Genomic DNA, 24069 nt, shown 5'->3' with positions numbered 1-24069 from the left:
CTCATTTCTGAGAAATTCTTGATTGCAGGTTGATTTTACTGCGCTGGCATATTTTTTTGCCCTTGTTTTAAGAAAAAAGGGTTTTTTGGGATTCTTAATAGACAGAAATGACTTGATCAGATGGTGGTTTTTTTCTATATTTAACTGAAATGTTTGTGGATAAATCAAAAAAACAAAACAAAAACCAGGTGCTTGTAAGTTACATTCGACAACCATTAATAAGCAGTTTGTCCCTGAAATGATTTGAAAAATGAAAGGACTCATTATCCAATTAAATATCTTTGTGTATTCAGAGGCAGGAAAAACGTGGAAATGGAAAAATATTTTTTCACTGATATGAAGTCAAAAAAACACAACAGCTTACTAAGAGAAACCCTCTGGAGATATTTGGGTTTTTTTGTTGCCTTTGCGCCGTTTTGTGCCATCTCTCTGTAACTTATTTATGATTCAGCAGACTCACAGCGGCAAAACTTAAGGGGGAATACGAGGAGGAAAGACAACAAAAGAGAAGGTTAAAAACTGATCGGCAGGAGTCAAAATGGAGCAGAGAGGGAGGAGTGGAAAGGTTTTACTCCTTGAGTCCTTCAAGGTGATCGGATGAAAGAAAAGACCTGATGGGATGGAAATAAAAAAGACAAGAAGGAAAAAAGGAAGAGGGAGGAAGGAGGAGAGGGAGAGGGGTGTTTCCCTGAAGCAGAGATGTGTTTGTGTGTGAACTAATCTCTCTCGCTCTCTCTCTCTCTCTCTCACAAACACACACACACACACACACACACACACACACACACACACACACACACACACACACACACACACACACACACACTCCCTCTCTCCCAGTCACTCAGTCAGTTGCAACAACACGCTCACCGAGGTCGGCAGCACAAAGCAGAACCACTCTCTTACCAGCTTGCACACACACGCGCGCACTAACACAGACCTCACCACACCACACACACACACACACACACACACACACACACACACTGTAGCACACACACATACACACACACAAGCTCAGACAGTCGACACACACATCCTCAGCGACGCCCGAGAAGCTGAAGCAAAGCTGGAGGAAGGAAGGAAGGGGGAAAGAGGAGAAGGACACCAGGGAAAAGAAGAAAAGAGAAGAAGTAGTAAACGAGGAAGGAGAGAAAAAGCCTGGTGCAGATCCTGAGAGGAAATAAAGACACATTTTGGGAAAACATTACTCAGGTAAGACCTCATTTCATCTTCCCCATCCCCTCTCTGCTTATCTGTTTCTTAATAATAGCACAAAGAATCTGAGAAAACTGCTGCATAGTTTACATATCGGCCAATATTCACACAAAATGCAACATGTACTCCTTCGTTAAAAAAAACGTTAAAATCCAACTCCATGCTATGCAGGTTGACTGTACCTGCACAGCACGGGTGGGCAGAGTTAACCTCATTTACCCTCGCTCTCTAGGAGTTCGCAACCTCTCCTCGCTCCACATTGCAAGTTCACAAAATCACCAGTTTTTGGAGGCTTGTTTGTTTACTTTTTTTTTTTACCTGTGAGGGAGTACAGTTAAGGCGTGGAAGTGAACTTTGAGTTGCTTTAGTTGCTCTGAAGTCATAAACGGTGAACTATTTTTTTGTGACATAGAGAAAGACATGGTGCGAATGAAGATGAGCCCATGCTTTTTCGTGTGTGCTCTCAAACATCTTCTGGTTGGATACACGATGAGGGACAGTGTGTTATGAGGGAAGTGAAAGCAGAAGGAAACGTGTTTGAAAGGGAAGTTTTTTTGAACTCTAACCAAAGAGTTCCTGAGACTCTCAAAGACTACGGGACTCTTGCCCATCAGACAAGAGCTAGTGCCGATTACTAGTGTTAGGAAAGGTTTAACGCCAACATGGGCACTTGTTCGTTTTTGCTCTGTGGTGCCAGGAAATCAGAATGAGTAACTTTTACACATTGAAAAACCAACGTTATCTCGAGAAGAAGCCGAATGTACTCATGCGTTCAAACTGAGACTGTTTTCCTCTCGACAGAAACTACAGCGTCAGTCATTCGAGCCTAATGCCCCAAAACATTTGTTTTACTTTTAAGTGACAAAGACCTCTAGCGGCCGTAATGTTCCTTCCAACGTCGGTTTCTTTTAACCATGACCAGACGCGTTCTCTAACCTTAGCTGAGTGGTTATTATTGTAACCATGATGCTGAAGCTCTGCTAACCTCAACAAAGTAGTAATTTTAGCCCAAACCATGACGTCTGTCGACCCCTAACCAGGTCGTGTTTATGCCCAAGTCTCACCGAAACGTAACCATATCTTTGTCAGGTCATAAAAAGGACTTCCGGTTTTCCACGGCGCACAAACAATGCGTCCTATCTATAGGGGTGTCAGATCAAAAAATGCTTAAAAAAAAAAAAGGTCCATACCTTCTAAAATGTGTCATTCCAGAAGGCATGGACAACCGGCGTATTGTGTTGCTTAATTTGGAGGACGTGTTGCAAAGTCCAAAACAGAGATAAGTCTTTGTCATATATTTTATAGCGCTGTCCTTGACATTTTACTGTGTTTGGTCTAATGTGTCTCTTCTAATAATGTCAACTAAACTAAGCCAAGCTGTCTACATGCCTGCATCGTGACTTATCCAAACTGTGAACACATGGCGGCCAAAGCAAGGCAGTGATTCACTGCCAGCGCCACTTATCATGACACTCCCACATGATTAATTGGTCAGGTGAGCCTGCACCTTGAAGAACAATACCTGCTCTGGAATGTCTGAAGAATACGAACGGACTGTAAAAAAAAAAAAGGATGAAAAAAACCGGAGCAGATCCAGGTCAGAGAGGCTGCAGAGGGACAGAGGTGGTGTGTGTTGTGTTTTTGACCTTCAGTGTGTTCATGGAGAGTTGATGTGAGCAGAGGAGAGAGAGGAAGGGGAAGAGAGAGACAGGAGAGAGACGGAGACAGCAAAGGAATGAAAGGAGTTATTGTCTGGTTTGTCTGTGTGTGGGGGCCGTGTTTTGTGTGTCACAGAACAAACTGTGAGCAATCAGTGTCATGTGAGAGGTTAATGTTACACCAGCGCGTCTTGTAACAAAGAGATCACGTTAAATACCTGCGTAACGCCGCGATAATAACCATCCATGAACCATTCATGTGAATACATGCTGTTTTTTTTTTTTTTTTTGCAACTTTAGCTCTGATGCTGTGTCACAGAAAATTCAGGACTTACTGAGAAAAATCATGTGTTCACAGGCAGTCATGTGTTTTACATTACCTTTTGAAGAAGTAGAGGAGGCCCTGGATAGTTAGCATGAGCAGTGACTGGGCCGTGTTTTGCTGACTTTAAAGGTCGGACCCGAAGAAACGCACACGTCAACAGAAAATCCACGAGAGATGACGTCACGGTACTGACTTCTCCAAAAGAAATATACAAATCGAATATTGGGCATGTAGCGCCAAAGCCGTCATCAACAGCAAAAACAGAGATAATCTACCGTTATTGGTGACTGATTATCGGTCTCATGGAATTGTTTAGCAAGGTATGTATAAAACAGGTAATTAACTTTCAAAATGTGTCTCTGGTATCAATAACTTGGGGGCAGCAGAAAACAAGTTGTGAACACAACATTGACATATCGTGACCCTTTAAGTTGATGCGCTGAACTTTTTATCAAACAGCTGCTTATTTGCTCATCCAGCAGACACGGAGAGACTTAAGTATTCGTGTGGAATCATGTTTGTAGCCACACTGAGAAATATAAATTCAATATTCACTCTCCCTTTAGCTCTGTTTTGGTTTCCACCCACTCCCGAGCGAAATATCATATCTGGCTCTTCGGCTGCTTCACTTCCCTTCACCAGCCATTCGCTAACTTTGTCTGCTCTTTGGCGCTTGGAGTGTTTTTGCTGCAACAGTTTCCTTTCTACTGTTGAAAGCAACGTAGAGCTGAGGGGAACCACAGAGTCAGGGGGTTGATCCCTACGGACGAGTGACCCCTTTCGCATACATTCATTTTCAAATATAAAAAATACCGATTGCAGCAGCTTTGACTTATCGTTGTAAGCCACAGGCGTTGAAGCAGCCACAAACAAACACAAAGCGAAGGAAAGTAACATCGTTTTGTGGTGGAAATCCACGTCAAGTTTTTCCTGCAGAAAATTAACATCATCCCACCGAGACTTTTAGAGTCATCAAACAAAACCTGAAAATCCCTTCTCTGCCTCCATACAGAAATGTCCTTTTTCACACCCAAAAAATGATGTAAAACAGTGCACAAAGGCGCAATAAGACATCACTGTTGATATGACAACACAAGTGCAATAAATTTAAAAGCCTCATAAACCAATCGGGTCCACTTTAAGTGATTTCTGTTCTGAACGATTCAAATGATTAAAACGAAAGACACCAAGTTCAAGAAAGCAGCCCTTTAAGTGTCTCCTGAAAAAAAAGAAAATCGAAAAATGCCTCACGAACGCATTATGTATTACAACAGCAAAAAAAATTGTAAACTTGAGTTATATTAGACTTCAGAAAAGTTAAAGTGTTCCACTAAGACCAAAACAAAACAGGATCACAAACCGCCAAAGCAATTAAAACCACAGACTGTAAACAGGCAAATCAATTACAAAGTGATTAGAACATAAAACACCGTCAATAAAAGGCAGACAAGCAAAGCAGTAGCAATAAGCATTCCACCTTAAACCAATTTTATGGTTTTTCATTTATTTGCCCAAAACTGTTTCCTGTATACCACTGAATTGAATCAATTTGATTTCCCCAAAAAACTGATTAAGATTACATACTTCGGAAGCTTCGCTGCCAGAGCTTCATTGCTACAAATCCTTGCTCAGACAAAATCCTAATTCTGCAGAGAGCTGACAGCCCCTGGCCCTGAAGAGGGGAAGAACAGCAGGCTTTTCAACATTTGTGCCTCGGATACATTTTCTTTTAAAAAAACAAAGAGAAAGAGACAGTACAGAGAAGCATGGGGGAGGAGTGGCGAATGGAGAACGGAGAATGGAGGGTGGAGAATTAGGGACAAATCAAGCAAAGTTCGATGGAAATACGGCGAGACAGCGTGAGCAGGAGCAATTTGGATCAAAAGTAAAATGGATTTTTTTTTTTTTTTTTTAGAAAATTAGGAACACGGGACGATTTGAGAGCATGATAAGAGCCTGAGAGCAACACTGAAAAAAAAAAACAGTGTGTCAAATCTAGGGGCCACAGGTTTGACGTCTCTGTGTGTGTGTGTGTGTGTGTGTGTGTGTGTGTGTGTGTGTGTGTGTGTGTGTGTGTGTGTGTGTGTGTGTGTGTGTGTGTGTGTGCGCGCGTGTGTGTGCGTGTGTGTGAGGGGGGTCTCTGCCACCTTAGTAGCAGAGTACATTATGGCTGTTTGGGCACATTAAGGGGCATTAGCTGGTGGAGCAGCCCTGAATAATGCATGGCCTTTATTTATGAGCAGAGTGCATACGTCCTCTGAAGCGCACTGAACCGGGGCGCACACTCAGAGAAAGTCCTGCCTTTTTTCCCTCACTCTGTCACATGCTCATAAACTCACGAAATCTGGCAACCTCGCGACGTGCATATGCATATATTTGTGTGTGTAAATCATCGGACGTGTGTGACCAACTATGTCTGTCAGGCACCTCCAAATTCCCACATCGCGACATAAAAAAAGTGAGCAGCAGATGGTTGGTGCGCTCTGCTGAATGGTCCTCAAGTCTAGCAGGGCAGCCAATGAGCCCATTTAAATCTCCCAGAAAACCCCTTGCACACACTTACACACAAACTCATCCTATGCACCTACGAGAGAGAGTCATATTCCGGTGACTTCCGGCGATCAAAACTTTTAGGTGTAGTTTTTCCAGTTGCCTCGTCCGAGGGCTTTATCACGGTGTGCTGAATTTTTCCAGCCTCACCCGTAACTCAACAGTCTTGCTCCAAAGCGAGTTATCGTTTGACGTCTGCTCTCCCAGAAATGACCGCAGGCAGGAAAGCCAGAGCCGCATCAGATGCGTCATCAGCATGAGTTTATTTTAAACGTCGTAAAGGTGATTTAAGGCGGATTGGGGGAGGCTCCACTTATATATTACGGAGAGATTAATATGAAGTAAGCTTACATCTACTTTTTGTCAATCAAAATCTACAAATATCAACTTTTTAACATTGTCGTTGTGAAAAGCATAATGTCCATGTGCTCACAACTTGTGAGTTGACTTAATGTAGAGCTTTATTTGAATAATCTTTGAATCGTAGGCGACATTCTGTACTTTGAAGTCCTGCACCAAGAGGAAAGACTAAAAATGCTAAAAAGAAATACCATAAGAGTAGCAGGACGAATAGCTTGGGGAATTACACGACTGTTCGGTTGCTTTAGTGTTTGGGGTTATGTCTATGTGAGGCGCGTCGAATTTTGAAGCCCAACGTCCAATGGAAAAGAGTTCAAATCTTTAAGAAAAAGAGCTCAAATGTCTCTGTTCTCACACCTCAGGGAGTTAGAGGACAACTGTGCGGTTTCGAGGTCGAGGATTCAATCTTCAGGATCTGCAGGAAATGTGGGGGGGGTTGAACCTTATGAGGCTCTGTAAATTTTGAAGCCCGACGCCGAAGGTGAAAACTGAAAAAACCACTCAGAGAGAAGCTCCCGGTGCCAAGGGGACTTTGTTTGCATGGTGGGTTTGTTCAAGACCATTAGGCGCCACCGATGCGGGTCTGGTTCAAATCCTGCCAGTTTTCGGTACCTCGAGCATCAAAACCAATCCCGCTGGTGAGGGAGGCTGTCACAGGGAGAGGAAACAATGGGGGGCTAACGTTTTACTGCAACATGAAAGTGAAAGACTTGTGTATATAATTTGTTTTTACTATATATTTATTTATTTATTTTACTACGCAACAGCTGGGGACTGCATCGGTCCTGGCGCTGCATGCTTATCAATATATAAAATAAATAGATTCAATTTATCTGATGGTTAGAAATAGAGAATAACTCCGTGCAGCTGCAGTCACAATCATCAAGGAATAAAAGGCACAATTCCATTGTGGTCCTGCAACACACACACACACACACACAGCACAATAAAAACGTAAAACCATAACACGAATAGAGACAAAAGACATACCTTCAGTGGCACAGCCGAAATGTTCTCTTCAGGCCACTTTGAAAGATACACTTTGATATCATCCGTTTTAGACTTGATCTGCAATGCTGGAGGAACCTTGTGTGAAGATAGTTTGGTCCACTAAAGTTTCCTGCAGATCCTGTGGTTAAATTTTCAGACCTGTTTGCCAACACAGTGTACTGTATTTCAGCTCTGTTAATTACTTGATACCGCATTGATCCCTGGAGGGAATTTTCCTTTTGTTTTGCTCTCCTGCACATGAAGCTCGGAGGTCAGCTACGGAGCAGCCGTCCTGCGCCTGGCAGGGTTTCAGAGTCTTAGCTCAAGGGCACATCGGCATAACGAGACGTCAGTAAACACGCTGGGCTCAAGCCAACGTTTTTAGGCTGAAGGATGATCGCCCCACTCGCCGTGAACGAGTACGCCGCTCCCGCCACCTGAGTGGAATACAGATGCAGACACACCTAGAATAAGTAAATACAGTGTACTTGGAAATCTCAGAGAGTTGGAAGGCGTGTCGTTATTTATTATTTTTAGATCTTACTAAAAAATCCTGCCAGTGTTGTCTATCTATGACGTCTGTCTGCTATCTTTTTTTTTTTTTTTGGTGGTCTTCGTGGTGCGCTTTGATGTTTCACACGCTTTTCTAAACTGCCAAAAATCTGAGTAACGGCTGAAACACAAAATATCTCTAATTCCTGTCACTTTGTTCATGACAGAGGTCACATTTTAACAACAGTGATCGGTGGCAGCCCGGAAACTCTCACCAACATCTGTCGAACCCTTGTCGCGTCCTAATGATAGACGGCACCTCCTCTGCCCTCCTGCCTCCTGGTGTCCTGCCAATTAAAATCAATCAGCCCAATCTCCCACGTATCGACCTGCTCTGTACAGTAACAAAATCATTAGACTCGAATCCTGGCCAGCTCCCAAAATTTAAGAAAAAGGTATCAAAGCAAAAACAAAACAGAAAGACGCCAGAGGGAGGAACTTTGCTAGCCAACCTTGATGGATTGGATGGATTGAAGGGAGCTCAAATCAAAACAAAATGGGTGGCGCGCGGCGCGCGCGTGTGTGTGTCTCAAAAAAGAAAGAAAAGAGAGGAGCAGAGGACGCTTTTTTTTTTTTGCGGCATTGATGGATTGGAGAGAAAGTAGAAGGAGAGGAAATCAACAAACATGGCGGCGCGGCGGCGCGCGTGTGTGTCTGTCTGCGTCTGTGTGTGTGTAGTTAGTGATGGCTCTCATTAATTTACAGTTGAAGAGACGGCCTGAGGACTGTGTGTGTGTGTGTGTGTGTGTGTGTGTTGTGGTGTGACAGGGAGGAAGGAGGTAGGTTGTGTGCGGGGGTTAGTTGGAAGGAAATAAAGCCATTTAAGAGTCATAAAGTGCTTGGTCAATCAAAACCGCCCCCTGCTAGGCACCTCATGTCCTCCTCTTTGTGTGTGTGTGTATGTGTGCTTGTGAATGTGATGGTGTGTGTACACTGCGTGTGCATATGTGTGTGTGAATGTGAGAAAAAAAGAGCGACAGAGTGCACGTACGTGTTTCTGTGAATGCGGGAGAATGGGTCTGTGCATCCGCAGGTGGTTCTGCGTGTGAAAGTGTGCACGTGTTTCATCGCGTGTGAACGTGTGTCATTTGTGTGTGTGTGTGTGTGTGTGTGTGTGTGTCTGTGTGTGTGTCGAGGTGATGAGTGAGCCGGTCTGTAAAGCCAGTGGGATACTGTGCTCAAAGAGAGAAAGAAAGGGAGAAATGAAGAAAGGATGCGCCACCAGTGGAGAGCTGTGAAAATAGCAACAGAGCAGATGCAGGGATTAGAGTGTAATTTGTCCGGCAACATCACAGTCTGTTTGTGTGTAAACACATGTGCTTGCATTTGCACCTACGTCTATGCCTCTGCGTCAGAATTTCTGCCTAATTTGTAGTCGCTGCTGGACTCTGTCCTTTATATCCTTCCTGTTCTGCTTTCAGATACACTTTTTTGCAACTGCTTCCACTGTCAAATTCAAGAACGTTAAACTGAGCAAACAGCACCTTATCACACCGTTACGTCTGAACGCTCACGTATCCTCACGATCCACAGAACTTTCTTCCCTCATCTGTTGACTTTCGTCCTTTTAACACACTTTAAAGGTGTCATTTGTGAATGTATAATTGTTTGCCAAAGCATAAAGATGCAGAAATGATACCAATAGAGAGGAAAAAGAATGAGCATCAACAGTGAGAATGAGAATGTGATCAACCGAATCAAGAAAACACATTTTTAGCATGATGTGTCCTACAGTTTCACGTATATGTTGGACATATTCTTTGGAGCACGTTTGTACGAATATGTTAATGTAGAAAACCCAGAGACTGCACGTTGAAATTTTATTAACCCTAACATTTCATATACCAAACATACAAAATATGTAAAGCTAAAGCTAAAGTCACTTTTAGCAGCTAAGGGGCAGAAAAACACCAAAACTAGTCGACAGATACACGACCACCATCCCCTCCTCGACTTACATGGCTACAAAGTCGTTTAACATTAGTCTACTTACAAATCCAGCAGATGCAGGAAACGTTCCTTTAAGCCAAAAAACTTTGCTAAAAGAGGCTAAAAAGTTCAAGAGAGCTGCAGGGAACAGCAATAATTTGCCGTCAACTATTTAAGCTGCTCTTTTAAATTAAAAAGACCCATTTAACTCAGTGATAATTTCAAAATGTTGATTGATGCAGGTGCAAGTGCCTACCGGGAAACTTTATCTATTTACCAATAAACCGTTCACTGCACATTTCTGAAAACTATCCCAACACAAAGTTGTGTTTGTGCTCCACAATGAAAAAAACCACAAAAGACGGAAAAAATCGAAAGCTGATTCCAGCCTTCTCCGATGAGTCAGGACTCACCCATTGCTGCTTGTAATTTAACATTAAAGCTCAAGTAGGGAATTTTGACATGAACGCGCTAGCATGCAGCTAACAGCTGGGAGCGAGGTCGCCCGGCTGCAGGGTCCGTCTCTCCCGCGTAACCATCGGATTTTCCACCGAAGGCAAAGAGCAGTGCAATGATACCAGTGCTGTGTCATGTTATTTCACTCTTTTCTGATTTGCTGAATTCATGCAAAATGTCAGCTTGTAAAACTTGCCAGTATTACACATCAGAACTATATTCGGGGGAAACACCATAGGGATTTAGGACGTAAGGGACGTTTTGGCATCCTGACCAATGAGACTGGCGTGTTTTAGAAAAAGATCTTGACCTGTCAACAAGTCCTCCAACTTAAACAACCATATAGGTCACTTGTCCCTACCCTAAGGAGGAGCTTGACCCAGAGGAACGACAGCGACAGCTTACCGGACCTTTGTCGTCATAGTAACGATAATAAACATTGGTGAGGTTGTGGAACAGTCAAAGCTTGGCTGAGAACTACTTTAACTCAGTTTCACACAGGAAACAAACAATGGCCTCCTTATGTGAAAGTTCTGTGTTTTGTCGACCCGTCCGTCCATCCATCCATCCGTGTTGCTCTATATCTATACTACGCTGGACGTTGCCTTGCGATAAAACGTAACCATGGGTTGTAAAAACCTGCCTGCACAGACGACCCATGGGCTCGTTTTTTTTCCAGGAGGAGAGCCTCTGACTGGTCCAGCTTTCAAAAAGCCCAAACGTAGCTGCTACCCAAGGTATCTGCCCCTCTGTGTGTCTGTGTTGACTTCATGGCCCGAACAGTTGAGACACCGCTCAGACTAATCATCCATTTTGGACAACAAAGCCCCCAGCAGCCAATTTGGCTTATTACTGGCGCCATAGGGCACCGTTTGGCTGTAACACCACACCAACTGTGACATCATCTGTAGCCACCACCACCCTCCCTCCATCCCCCGATTCTCTCATCTTCTCTTTCTCTCTTTTTCCTTCCTTCCCAACCTCCTCACTTTAATAATCCTCAGCCCCTGGGGTCTTCTGCCCAGGTGAGAGGGATCTAAACAATCGTTGCCATGGTAAGCCGCCAGCAGGAGCCCAAACACACCTGATGATGCATCAGGTACATAATTTCTCTCTCTATTTCTCCCTTTGTTATCTCTTCGTCTGTCTTCTTTCTCCGACCCTCAAATCCTCCTCTTTTACATAAACTCCGTCTGATTTTTCCTCTCTTTCATTCTCTGATTTGTTTTTGTTTTCCATCTGCCTGTACAGTATGTAACCCAGTAACCCTGTAACGCAGTTCAGGACCCAGATAATATTTGGGCTCACTGGCCCGTGACGATATTGACCAGACACAACTTGCCCGCCCCCATCTGTCAGCTCGCCCTTGTTCCAGACACCCATATGTACACAAGCGTGACATTCACACGTACAGTGAACGACACTGAATTCACCCGAAAAAAAAAAGAAAAAAAAAAAGTTAATGGTGTCGGCTGCCCCTGAGCGTCTGACCTTGCCAATGTGCGACGAGGGGCGCACCCAAATCCTCCCATTGCTCATCCCCCAAATACCAAACACACACAATTGTCCTTCGGCCCCCGAGTCACCCCCTTTGCCACAGTGACGGTTGGGTTAAATCCACTCTGACGGGTCAGGCTCCTCTCACTGTCAGGCCAAGCTGTCGGGGCTACTGTCGCTGCGACAGAGACCACATATGTTGCGTCTGTAACTGTGTGTTTGTGTGTGTGTGAGCATGGGAACAAGGATGTTGGCAGTGGGATGGGGACGGGGGTTTGAATTAAGCAGGATGTGTGTCTTCTGTGACCCTGTGGTAAATGAAATCATTTGTTATCCCTTAGAAGAGTGATCATCATAAGGCGATCATCCACCAGCTCCGACCAAATTCACCTCCGCTGCATTAACTGTCCATATTTTTCCAGACTGTATGTTTGTTTTTTTATTTGTTTGTGTTTTTGATATTTATTATCAAGGTATCTAAAAACTAACATTACTGCTTTACAGCTTTCATTGAATCTTGGTAGAGGGTTAGGCCATGGATCAAGTAAAAGGCCAATGAGTTTTTTGGTGTAGATCACTCCTCTTATAAAGCAGTTAACATCTTTCCTTATAACTCGTACAATGTGAAACACAGAAGGAAAACATTTGCCTGGATTCTTCCCTTCCAGACAACTCTACTGGTTAAGCCACAATCATTCCCACCTGAACAGATTTTTTAAAATTTTTGCAGCCATTTTTGCTTTTTGCAAAAAGCCCCTTTATGACTCCTCCTTCAGATTTTAATCCAGTATTCACTAAATCTGGACACTCATATTCATGACATTACATGACATATTGTTTCACTGTAATTGGTTGCGATATCCTTTGGTTGTCTGCATTAAAAACAACTCAGTGGTCACAGATTTAACCCAATGTTCCATAAAAAATTTAGGTATTCTCAAAACTCAACATCATCCATCAATATATCGACTTTAATCTAGAGCTGGATCAACAAGCAGAATGAAAATTCTGAACTACTACAAAATGCACTGCATGGCCAAAAGTATGTGGACACATGAAAATTACACACATATGCCCTTCATGAAAATCTCATTCTGAAACTACGGGCATTAAGCTGCAGCTGCAACAGCCTCCACATTTCGGGGGAAGAAGCTAGTGTATTGGGCCACTATTGGACGATGAGGCTCGGCTCGCAGTCAGTGTTCCTGACTCAACCCAAAGATGTTGGATGTGGTTGAGGTCAGGGCCCTGTGCCGGCCAGCCAAGTTCTTCCGCACCACACTGGGAAAACCACCTGGCTTTGTGCACGTGGGCATTATCCTGTTGAATCAGAAAAGGACCCAGCCCCAAACTGTGGCAACAAAGCTGGTAGCACTCTATTGTCTACATTTTTTTGTACGCTAGTAGCATTCAAATTTCCTTTCACTGAAAGAAGCAGACCTAGACCAAAAGTACACAAAAATGTAATGACAAGAGCAAATAACGCTACTTGATGCTACTGTTTAAGTGGGATATTATGTCATTATGACTAAGAGGGCTGAACCCAAAAGTGCCGGGTGTGTAAACGTTTGTGAAACAGAAAGAAGACGATGGCTCATCATGTACCTGACTCAGGGGATGACCAAGCACAGCCAGGCAGGCAAACTCTCTCCTACACCTCTCTAAATCAAAATGCCATGTGTCGGGCACTCTGCCAGGTGGGCCATGTAAACACACACACACACACACACACACACAGACACACGTGCACAGGCAAACACCCCAGACACGCAGACATAATTGTGGAGTGTATGCCAGAAGCGATGCCCAGACATTCATGCCAAAGGCCCTTTTAATTACAACATCTCTCTCTCTCTCTCTCTCTCTCTCTCTCTCTCTCTCTCTCACACACACACACACACACACACACACACACACACACACACACACAGACACACGCACACACACACAAACACAGTGATAAAAGTGCATTTCCTAATCAGACTCCCCCCTGCGCACTTTGTGATAAAAAAAACAACAGTAAACCCCCACTTTTTCTTCTTGACACACACACACACACACACACACACACACACACACACACACACACACACACACACACACACACAAAAACACTAGGAGATACACTCGTGTGCAGTATTCGTGCTCCAAACACACACAGTGAACAGCCACTAGAGAGGAGAGGGAGAAGGAGCAGGCGCGTTTTGGTGTTTGATACGGTTGACCCAGATCTTGGAACATGCTCGGCCTAAGATGCAAAAGGGGGGGGGGGGTTGGAGGACAGGGGAGTTATCTGGGTGTTATGCATGTGTGAGTGAATACTAGATGAGGGGGCCAAAGGGTGGTGGATGGGTGTGGGCCGCTGGGCTGCTCAGAGAGTTTTTCTTCCAAAGAGTATAATTTGAAAACCAGCGGGGGGCTGTTGGGCAAAAGACGGACAGACCTCGGCAAAGGTCGGAGCGAGCCAGAGACTAGCGGAGAGAGAAACAGAGAGAGATAGATATAAACCGGCAAGTCAAGATCAAATCACATGACGTGAGGACAGGCTTTCGGCATGGCGTTCGGCGAGGTGTCTTCCTACTGTTTCTTACTACTGTATTTGTAAACTCGCCACATTGATGGCTCGGTGGGATTGAAAGGAGACGGTTACATTTATATGCTACTATTAACAGGATACTAAACTAATCACTAATACTCGGCACGTAAACTTGGCAGGAGGCTAGCAACCTGTATTTTTCACTTCCGTACTAGATAAACAATTGGTTTTCACTGCTAATGCTCACGTACAGTATTTTGGCAGCTAGTAGAAAAGAGATGAACGCGCATTGCTGTTCTGTACTAGCAAAAAATGATTAATTCTGGGTTCTGGGGTCACCTGAACTGTGACCGCAGGTGAAAGCTGACATGCAGTGAATAGGAATTTATATTTATTTATATTTGTTTGTTATCAAAGCTGATATTGGCACTATTGTACCACTGATTGAAATTTTTCATTATCCTGTGGGACAACAACAGTGTCCTGCTCCCCTAAAAACATCCTGGCGTGTGTGTACTTAATTTTGTCCTTTTTCTGCTGTAAATTTGAATGAAGTTGTCACGTCTAGGGGGAATTGATTAACGACAAGCCTTGTGGCAGCACCAGCTACTTACAAGACATAACATACACTGAGCGGCCTCGGTTGCCGACGCCTAAGAAAGGATGTGACCCGACCTGAACCTCGGCGAATTTGACTCGTCGCTTGCGACTCTGCAGCACTCCAACTCTCTCGCGTTTGTATTTTTTCTTACTCCGTCTTTTTCAGCGTCTGCCTCTGACTGGCTCATATTAGATAAAACCTGCCTTCTTGATGTTCAGCAACCAGTGGGACGGATGACGACCGTGTGACCGTGACGTGGAGAAACTGTTAAATACCTGTAGCATGGAACGGGATACAGTCACGTCGTTAACATTTCTGATTGACTGAGTGGCTACATGTATCTTGTTATTGAGCAGGCTAATCATAGCGTGGGGTTAACTGGGATACAGTAGGGATATTATGGGCAGTTGCTTGTGCGGGAGAGCCGTAGTAGTTGCAAGTAATCAATTATTTTTGCTAAAATAACTTGCAGCCAATGTGGCTAGCAAACAACAATGAAAACTTTAGTTTTTTTTATCATATTTGACACAATTAGCAAAGTAAGTGTGAAAAAATAAATATTGAACAGTCAAATACAACACTGTTGCACAATCATTTGCTTTGTGGACTTGATTTTTGCTGATCTTGGTGGATCATAGACTGTCTGTCAAGAAAGATGACAAAATCAGTTGTTTTCTACAAACAGTCAACATTGGTCTCTTTTAACCATGACCACGACTGCTGCTTAACCTCTGTCACTTAACCCTGACGTCGAAGTTTCCCTAATTTTAACTAGGCTCTTATTTTAACCCAAACCGTGCTCTTTCCCTCACCCTAACCAAACCTTAACTATAGTGGTGTCACACCATACAACAGTTATTTTTCAACAGGGGTTTGTAACAGACAAATGATATCGTCTTCCCAATGGGGGCGTTAGATTAGAACACGCCAACGTAGTGCGTCATTTGGAGCGCTTTTTGGTTCGAGAATATTTCTGTGTGCATGTCTACTAATGCTAAGTGTTGTACTTTTGCACATGATATTGTTAATAATGTCCAAATGAGCTTTGGCAGCACAAACAAAACTTCTGAGAGAGACGCAAAGAGAGAGGAAAAGGCTAATGTCAGACCTACTTGGACAGTCCTGTCTTCTTCTTTACTCTGAACCTCTCGGGAGAAGATCAAACCTTCCACTGTGGCTGGCGGCTTAAACATCTCTCTCCTCGGGCTCAGTACCTGGTGCAGGGTGCCTCGAACTCTTCACACAAATAGAGTGCCTGGAAGAGGCGAAGCTCCTTGACTTCAATAGAGACGGGAGGGTTCTTTTCACTCTCTCATTCATATCTTATGTGCCTTTCATCTCATCTATGAACTCTGAAAGACCTGGCAGCAGATAGGTCACTTTGTTGGGCTTAAAAGGATTTTTGTAATATACTGAGATGGGTAAAGAATGAAGCGTTGACTTGAGGTTCGGCTCAATCTCATGAGTATCTTTTCATTATTCATATGTTGTAAAAGATCACAAAACACCGTCAAATTCTGTTCATTCACTGTTCACTGCCCTCCATCTTTTCTGTGCGATAGTTGAGGAACACAGGGAAGAAGACCCGCGGTCGGTCCGATCCGGAAGCATGACCAATTCCCATCTCTTTCAGATGGCTTCATCTATTTTGATTAGAAGACCCCCCTCCGAGTGTTGGCCATCTCCTCTCCGGGCGGTCAATGCGAACGAGATGGGAAATAGGACCAGCCTTGTTTAATTTCCTTTGTTATTCTGAAAGGCAATCATCTCCGTGGCTGTGATGTATGTGTGCTGTAGTCAGCAAGCGTGATTGGTCGAGGGGGAGCGGGGTTCAAGAAGGTATAAGGAGGCAAACAGAACACAGAGAAACTGCGGCCGAAGTGGAAGTTTGGAGGTAAAGAAAGACAAATGACTGAGCAATTGAAGGTGGGAGCCGGCAAATAAAGAAAAAGGAAGGAGACCGGAGTGGGAAAGAGAGATGGATGAGGGGGGGACTGAATGGAAGACGAAAGAAAGGGAGGAGGACAGAGAGAGTTTTATCAGACTCTCGCAGCCTTGGTGATATGACAGGCTTGGCAGTCCAAAGCGTTTTCACCATGCCACCCCCTACCAGGGACAATTTTCCTTGCTGCCTTACACACACACCCTCCTGCAGAGCACACACACACACACACACACACACACACACACACACACACACCAACTGTACCTCAGCCCCATCCCGCCTCCCTACCGCCTGTCTCCTCCCTCCCTGCCACCCTGCGTCTCTCTGTACAGGATAATCCTTCCCCCACCCCCCAAATACCATCGCTCAGTAAAAAGATATTTCCAAGGGCCTGGATCGCAGGCAGTCGCATGCTGCGTACTTTCACAAAAGGCGCTGCATACATGCAGATGAGACAAGATACACACACAAACACACACACACCAAAAATTATAAGACATGGGGACTCTCCCAAAACGCAGATGACAGCATCTGCCTTTCACAGATAATTACACTCCACCCCCCCCCTTTTTTTTTCTCTCCATCTCTATCTTCCCCGGCTTGGCAAGATACTTGTGTTTGTCAATATGGAAAATTCACGCATCATTGGCAGTCCTGGCCCTGTTGTTGTTGTTGTTGTTTTCTCTCCCTATCCATGCTGGCTAATGTGAATCACAAGAAGCGATGAGCGGGAAAGACAAGGACTTGCAATGACTCATGTGAGCCTCATTGAGCAGCGCTAAGAGGCTAACTTAGAGCTCATATGGTGCCGATAATAACAGCCGTCCAGCCATTAAGTGGTGCTGATGGAGTCAGCCATTTTGTTTAGAATTTGTGTCTTTTACACCAACAATGCCGAGTATGAGGTATCTTAAAATCCTTTACAATCCTTAAGTATGGCTAATTTTAACCTGATTACAGACAATCGAGTTGTTTTTAGAGCAACATCTCTCCGCAAATCAAAGTCAAGCTATTCATAGTGCTGAAACTGTAGAAAATAAATATAAAACATAGGTATAGACAGAAAACACATACACATACCATAGTCATGTTTCCGTATAATTGTCAAGCGAATTTGAAAAACAAAGAAAAGAAAATGCAAAATAGGCACGTTAGTTCGGTGTTAATAAACTAGGCTCTGAAGGTGGCGGTATAGGCTATGCTATGCATGGCTGTAAAATTCTTCTTCTACGTCTCTAGAAGTGGCAACAGCTTATCAGTCATGTGAGTTGAATATTCGCTAGGTCAGAACTTGTTCGGAAAAGGTGTCTCCATTTCCCATTAGGCACATTGACTCTTTGTTCGGAGAAGGCAAAAACCACCTCAAGAAGGCACAAAAACACGTGCATAAAAATACGTTGCTGGAAGCACAGTGCGTGACAATAATGTGTATCCAAGTTTTTGGTTTATAAAATGTCTTTTTCCAAATTCAGTTGTCTTTTTTTTTTTTTGTTAAAATAAGTGCATATGTTTTTCAGACAATTTTCAACAAAATCTACTGTGCTGCACAAGTGCAAAATAGGTATTTGTGAATTTTACTGACATGTACAATATAAATATTATAACATAATGAAATGTTTTTGAATCAAAATGTTTTAGAAAACAGTAAAGGAAACTAAATATCCTTTTATCTCCTTGAAAAAGTTTCCGCTACATGTACACAGAGCTGCTTCTCATTTCCAATTCTTAAAGATTAAAAGTTTATTGACTCAAAAATATTTCAGGGCGAAAAGGTGTGCTTCTGTTTTATTTATGAGCAGCTAAGAGGATGCTGCGGGGCATCCCCATTAGCAGGGCGCTGGGGTTTGTTAGCAGATTCATACAGAGGGACGGATTCAACCGGCTCACGAAGAGTTACGGAACAGGCTGAGGAAACAGGGAACGAAGGTGAGGGTTAAAGGGGACGAGGGAAGGTGGAAGGGAAGGTGGGAGGAGGCGGAGGAGAGAGAGGAAGGTCATGAGGTGAGGTGGAAGCGGGGCGGCTGGACAGCGGGCAAATATGCCTGCTTACAGAGGAGTCACAAGGCACTCACGCAACCACTTAACACAAGACGTGTCTCACTGTGCACCACACACAGCTACACACAGACACGCAGACACACACACCTCCCAAAGGATCTCTCTCTCTTTGTCTCAGTTGCCAACAGACACACACATAAACCGTGATGTGATCGGCATCAGCCCACGTTTTGCCACTTCACATCAAAATAAAGACTTTAAGAGCTCTGAATTTGGCGTTCTTGCTGTTTGCTGCCAGCAATCAATGTACGCGAGGCACAGTTCATATGTAGGACAGTTGAAATTCGCAGAATTCACTGAGAAGCACTTAAATCACATAGGATACACTGCTGTTGTCGTCTGAGGCCAACGACAACAACACCGTAATCATGCAAAGCTCTTTGTCTTGGCAGTGACGCACTAACACTGAAAATGTTATCGGTCTGTATTCAGGAAATAATGAAGCAGGGCAAGGTAGTGAGTGGTAGCCAGTACGAGCGATGTAATGTCTCTGCGGGGGGAGAAAGAGCTGCTGTAATATTTGATTCAATGCACAGCCTGAGGTTTATGCTGCAGTTTGCAGTCTGATGATATACTGTATGAAATGATGATGGGACACTACAAGAACCAAAAATCATTTTCAAGCACGAGACACAACAAAACAATATGGTTTCTATTGGTACGGATATTCAGCTCATCTACTGGGGCTTACATAAAACCAAAAACACATTCTTAAGTTTGTCAGTTGCATTTGCTTCAATGGAAGAGTATCAGAGGTAAAACTGCAAATACTTCTAACGATGGCGGCAAGTTGTCCAAGCCTTTATGGAGAGATCTCATTAGCCACCAGTCCAACAGAAACTGTCCTGCATCTTAACATCAATTTGATGTCCAGTGTATGGATTGTAATTTGGTAGTGTAATATTATACACAATGGAGTGATAGCATACTGTAAGAATACTGACTCAACTCTCAAACACGTGATGCCCCAAACCAGCGTGGCTTCTCTTAGCCAACCCTGCAGATTCACAGGTCAAGGTTCACCTTTCCGTAACTTTGACCTCCACAGTTTCACTGTGTTCAGGATCTGCTGGGAAAGGTCAGAGCTTTCACCAAAAAGGCAAGCGCATTCCCGTGAATGAGAGACAGAGCTACTTTGGTTCGAAGAAAAGATACACAGTGAACTGTGTAGAGCAGTTTAGATGATGTAGGAAATATGAATGGAGTAATATATTCGGTTTTGCCACACTGATTGGTCAAAGGGTCATTTTAGTCTAGTAATTTAGCCCGACCGCAGTGAGTGATGACTGTGTGAGGCAAGCATTGTTGTGGCGATGTCTTGGAATATTTTGGAAGCAAATTTCAGTGGCTTAGAAGTCTGTTGGCCTCAATTTGTCAAAAGTTAAATGACTATATAGTTTCAACTTTTTTGACAAACTTGGATGTCATTATTTTTCATGCGTTTTTCGAGGGATGGCAGTTTCAGTCATCTGGTTGTTGGGGCCGATACTTTGGTCCAGACTGAATATCTCAACAATTATGAACTGCCATGAAATTTGGTGCACACATTCATTCGGGCCCCCCGCAGGATGGATTTATAATAACTGTAGTGGTCCCTTAACCTTTCATGTCCAGTACAGACGCATACCTGCAAAGCGAAAAACGTTTCCATCGGCCTCGGCTGCACTTCGTGTTTGGAGCTCATTACCGAATGTTAGCATACAGCACTAACAGCCTAAGCGAAGACGGTCAGCATAGTAAACACTAGAGCTTCTTAGCATAAGCATGTTAGCACTGTCATCGTGAGCATGTTAACTTGCCAACATTAGCATTTAGCTCAAAGCCCCGCCGTGCCGCACAGAGGTAAAGGCTTTTAGTAGCTTTTACAGGATTTTAGTTATTTATTAATTCATTTATTTATTCATTTTACATATATCTGCCTGTGTGGCTGGTGTTACCACACCTGGGAGAAAAAAAACCAAACTTTTCAGTTCATAAAGTGCAGCATTTCAGTTGTCCACCACGGCTTTGTGGTAAAAAGTCAAAGGGGATAAAACAAACTTCAGCTCTTTTCATAATAAAATACAGGCGGCTGGTCTGGATTTTGTGGATGTAAAATCAAAATCATAAGACTTTCAGAACAGACAAGCAGTAGAAACCATGTAATTTTCTTGGTGGCCGTGAAAATGTGCATGGGTTTCATGTACGTCACACACATACATTTTTAACATCAGCTGAACTGAAGCGACTTGACCATTGTTTGTCTTTTAAATGTGACTCTCAAAAAAAAACAAAAAAAAAAACACATTCAGTCTGACTGCAACTCTGTAATCATAAGTGAAGAGTCACAACACCCCTAACAACCTACATTAACAAACAAGAACCACACACCACTGTACACGGAAACTCCCATACACAGTTAACGAGGGATGGCAAAGGTTGCAACATCAATGACGACAATGTCACCAAGCCAGGGGATAGCACAGAAGGTCGGGGGTGCAGGGACGCTCCCTGAAGGTACAATTAGCGCTCTGCCACAGGAACAATGCCAGACAGGGTTCCTGCTCTGATTCGGAACATTGTTACGCTTATTAATAAGTCAGTCGCATCAGGGCGGCTTCGGCACAATGACAACAGCAACAACGGGAAAAGCACCGGGACCAGCAGAAAAACAAGAGAAATGTTTTAGTGTTGCTAACAACTGTGTGCTGTGTTAATTTATAAAAAAAATGCTCACTGTCGTCACTGTAAAAAAAACTTGTTTTCAAATTACAGTCGCAAGCAGTTTACGGAACATTGTTGGTGGTGTACACTGGCCCAAAGCAAACAGTATTTTACAGCTACACGGAGATAAACAGTTGACAATGTTTCAGCTCTCACGAACTTCACAGAAAACGTTGAGATTATTTTTAAATTTCTAAAAATCCAAGAGCAAATCATCTTTCTACATTGCACAGGGTGAAATAATTCATCTAAGACGCCAGCATACCAACCTCTCCCTACAAAGCAGCTTTAATAGACCAGAATACAAAGCTGCCACAATGTCCAATTTACACCCGTTAGCCATTTACAGCCATTTTTATACATGATCCCTGATTTTCAGAGGCTCAAAAGTCATTTGGCAAACCAACATAATCATAAATATAAGGATTCTTTTTAATACTGGGATGAAAATCTTTTGCAGTCAATGACTGCCTGAAGTCTGGAACCCACGGTCATCACCAAATGCTGAGTTTCCTCCCTTGAGATGCTCTGTAAGCTAAAGACTGTATTTGTACAAGTCTTTAGCTTTCACTCTTCAGAGCTCATCGATGGTTTTGGTCTGGACCATTCCAAGCAATATAAGCTTATGTCAAAAGAAGCCCTGTCATCACCCTGGAAACAACAGCACGTGGTTCAGCAGCTGATCATTTATGTTCGAACACATCGGGGTCTACACGCATTGCTCAAGGCCAAGCCGTTGTCTAGGAAGAAGAGAGTATTTCACTGTTCACTGTCTTTGAATAAATACAATGCACAATATTTGAGCATTGTGCGGCTTAAAAAAAGGAAATCACAAACATGCCCAGAGATGATGTTGGCAGATCATGTGTAGCTGATCCCAGATTTTTTTTGTTTTTTTTGTTTTTTCTTGCAGCAGATGACATGATATTTGATGCCCAGCTGAAACAAAGCCGTCTTGGATGAAAGATCAGTTGACTCCTTTAATGCATCTTTGAAAATGTGTTTTTTTTTTTGGTTTTGTTTTTTTTACACTTCAGAAACATTCTGAAACATCAGCAAATACAGATTAAACCCAACACCAGGAGACATATTCCAGCATTCAGACATTCAGGATTCACTGCACCATGTCTTATATACTATAAAAGTGGTTCAGATGAACTCAGAGGGGTGTTAGTGCTCCTTGGGGAGACCCTCAACCTCATAACAGCATTCATTTTAAATGCATCTCCTCTCTGTTTGCTCTGGATCTAGATTCATATTTTAATATCTGCTGGCCATCATCACATCACAGCTTGATATTCTGGGCTGAAACCACCGCTGCTTGGTAAGAGAATTTGTAAAATTGCATATTAGAGTGCAGAACCATCTCAGACGTATGGGATCATGAAATAGTCAAGCAAGCATGCGTAAACGGAGAAACTGCTTTAGCTATATAAAATGAAATGAAAAGAAATGCTCTGAGGCCGCACTCCTATAATCTCAGTGTTGCCAACACTGCACGCCCTGCCGACAGGAAACATTTCAGATTTTCATTCTTTTTGTGAGGAGGGATTGTTGATTTTATTTGGTCGAGAAATACACAGATTCACCCGTTCTTCAAACCTGTGCATCCTCCAGACATCTGTTAGTGTATTTGTATCTTTCACTTGCAGAAATGCAGATGCGTTCTGAAAATTTCAGAACACGAGCAACCCTTTCATGAGGCACCTGGGTTGTATTGTATATAAAATATTGTTTGGATCTAACGTTTTTATTAGATCGCTGTCATCACTATCATATAACTATTGCATAAATCATTATTATAACCCAGCGCTAGTATTACTGTTATGCATAACAGACAGATTACATTGTAGTCTGCTTGTTTTCGTGAGGAAAGCTATATTTTTAGGTAAATTATACCTGAATCTTTTACAGCTCTGGTTCGAGCACTCTGGCCAAACATCTACTGTACAAACAAACAAACAGCTGCATGTGAGTAGTGGGTTTTTTGCGGAATGGAACAAGTTACCAAACAGTAGTAGAGAATCAAAAAAGTGCTTAAACTTTATGAAACAAGTTCAGATGGACCTAAGGCAGAAATGACTATTTGCATATGTTTTTCTATCTGATGTTAGATCTTAGCTTTCATGAATTTTACAGATGTTTGTGTTCTTAAATGTATCTGCACTGTTGTAATTATTAGCTATTACTTGTTTGTGCTTGTTGGTTACACTCTTTGCAGTTATTTTGTTTATATTATATTTTGCAATATGAACCATTTAATGATATGATTGATAGTTTTTTCATTGTTATTGATTAGGTTGTGTTGTATTAAGATCAGCTGCTTTGTTTTATCTATTTTTAATTAGTTTGTTTTGGAACTTATTTTCAAAGTGCTATCGGTGTTTTATTGGGGCATTTTTTTAACGTGTGGACCCCAGGAAGATTAGCAGCTGCTATGGCAGAGGCTAATGGGGATCCAATAAAATAAACTTATTAGAAAATAACTTATGAGGATGGTTGCAAACAGAAGATTTATTTTGTTTGTTTGTTGTTAATTTTTATGATTTGACACTGTAATCTATCTGTCATAAAATGTGTCAATACGTTGGAAATAAATGTGATAAAAAACATCAGAGGTCTCACTTCAGCCCCCTGGATTTTTATCCTGCTGAATTTTAAGAAGTTATAATCGATTTACATTAAAAATGA

At 42.9% G+C, this 24069-nt stretch overlaps 1 protein-coding gene across 3 annotated transcripts in view; it reads left to right on the top strand.

The window, feature by feature from the left end:
- Positions 1 to 873: 873 nt before the first annotated feature.
- The window catches only part of hs3st1l2 (heparan sulfate (glucosamine) 3-O-sulfotransferase 1-like 2), a 29076-nt gene continuing 5880 nt past the window's right edge, over positions 874 to 24069 (top strand). The window contains exon 1 of one of the 3 annotated variants that reach the window (XM_040154417.1): positions 874 to 1215. The gene's annotated coding sequence lies outside the window, so the exon portion shown is untranslated. Of the gene's footprint in view, positions 1216 to 11115; positions 11138 to 22605; positions 22703 to 24069 lie in introns of those variants that run through there. The other 2 variants (XM_040154419.1, XM_040154418.1) reach the window with 2 other exon arrangements.

This window comes from Xiphias gladius, chromosome 19, assembly GCF_016859285.1.
Source record: "Xiphias gladius isolate SHS-SW01 ecotype Sanya breed wild chromosome 19, ASM1685928v1, whole genome shotgun sequence".
NCBI classification, from domain to species: domain Eukaryota; kingdom Metazoa; phylum Chordata; class Actinopteri; order Istiophoriformes; family Xiphiidae; genus Xiphias; species Xiphias gladius.
The sequence above is the reverse complement of the archived record's forward strand: the minus strand, read 5'-3'. Positions and strand labels throughout refer to the sequence as shown.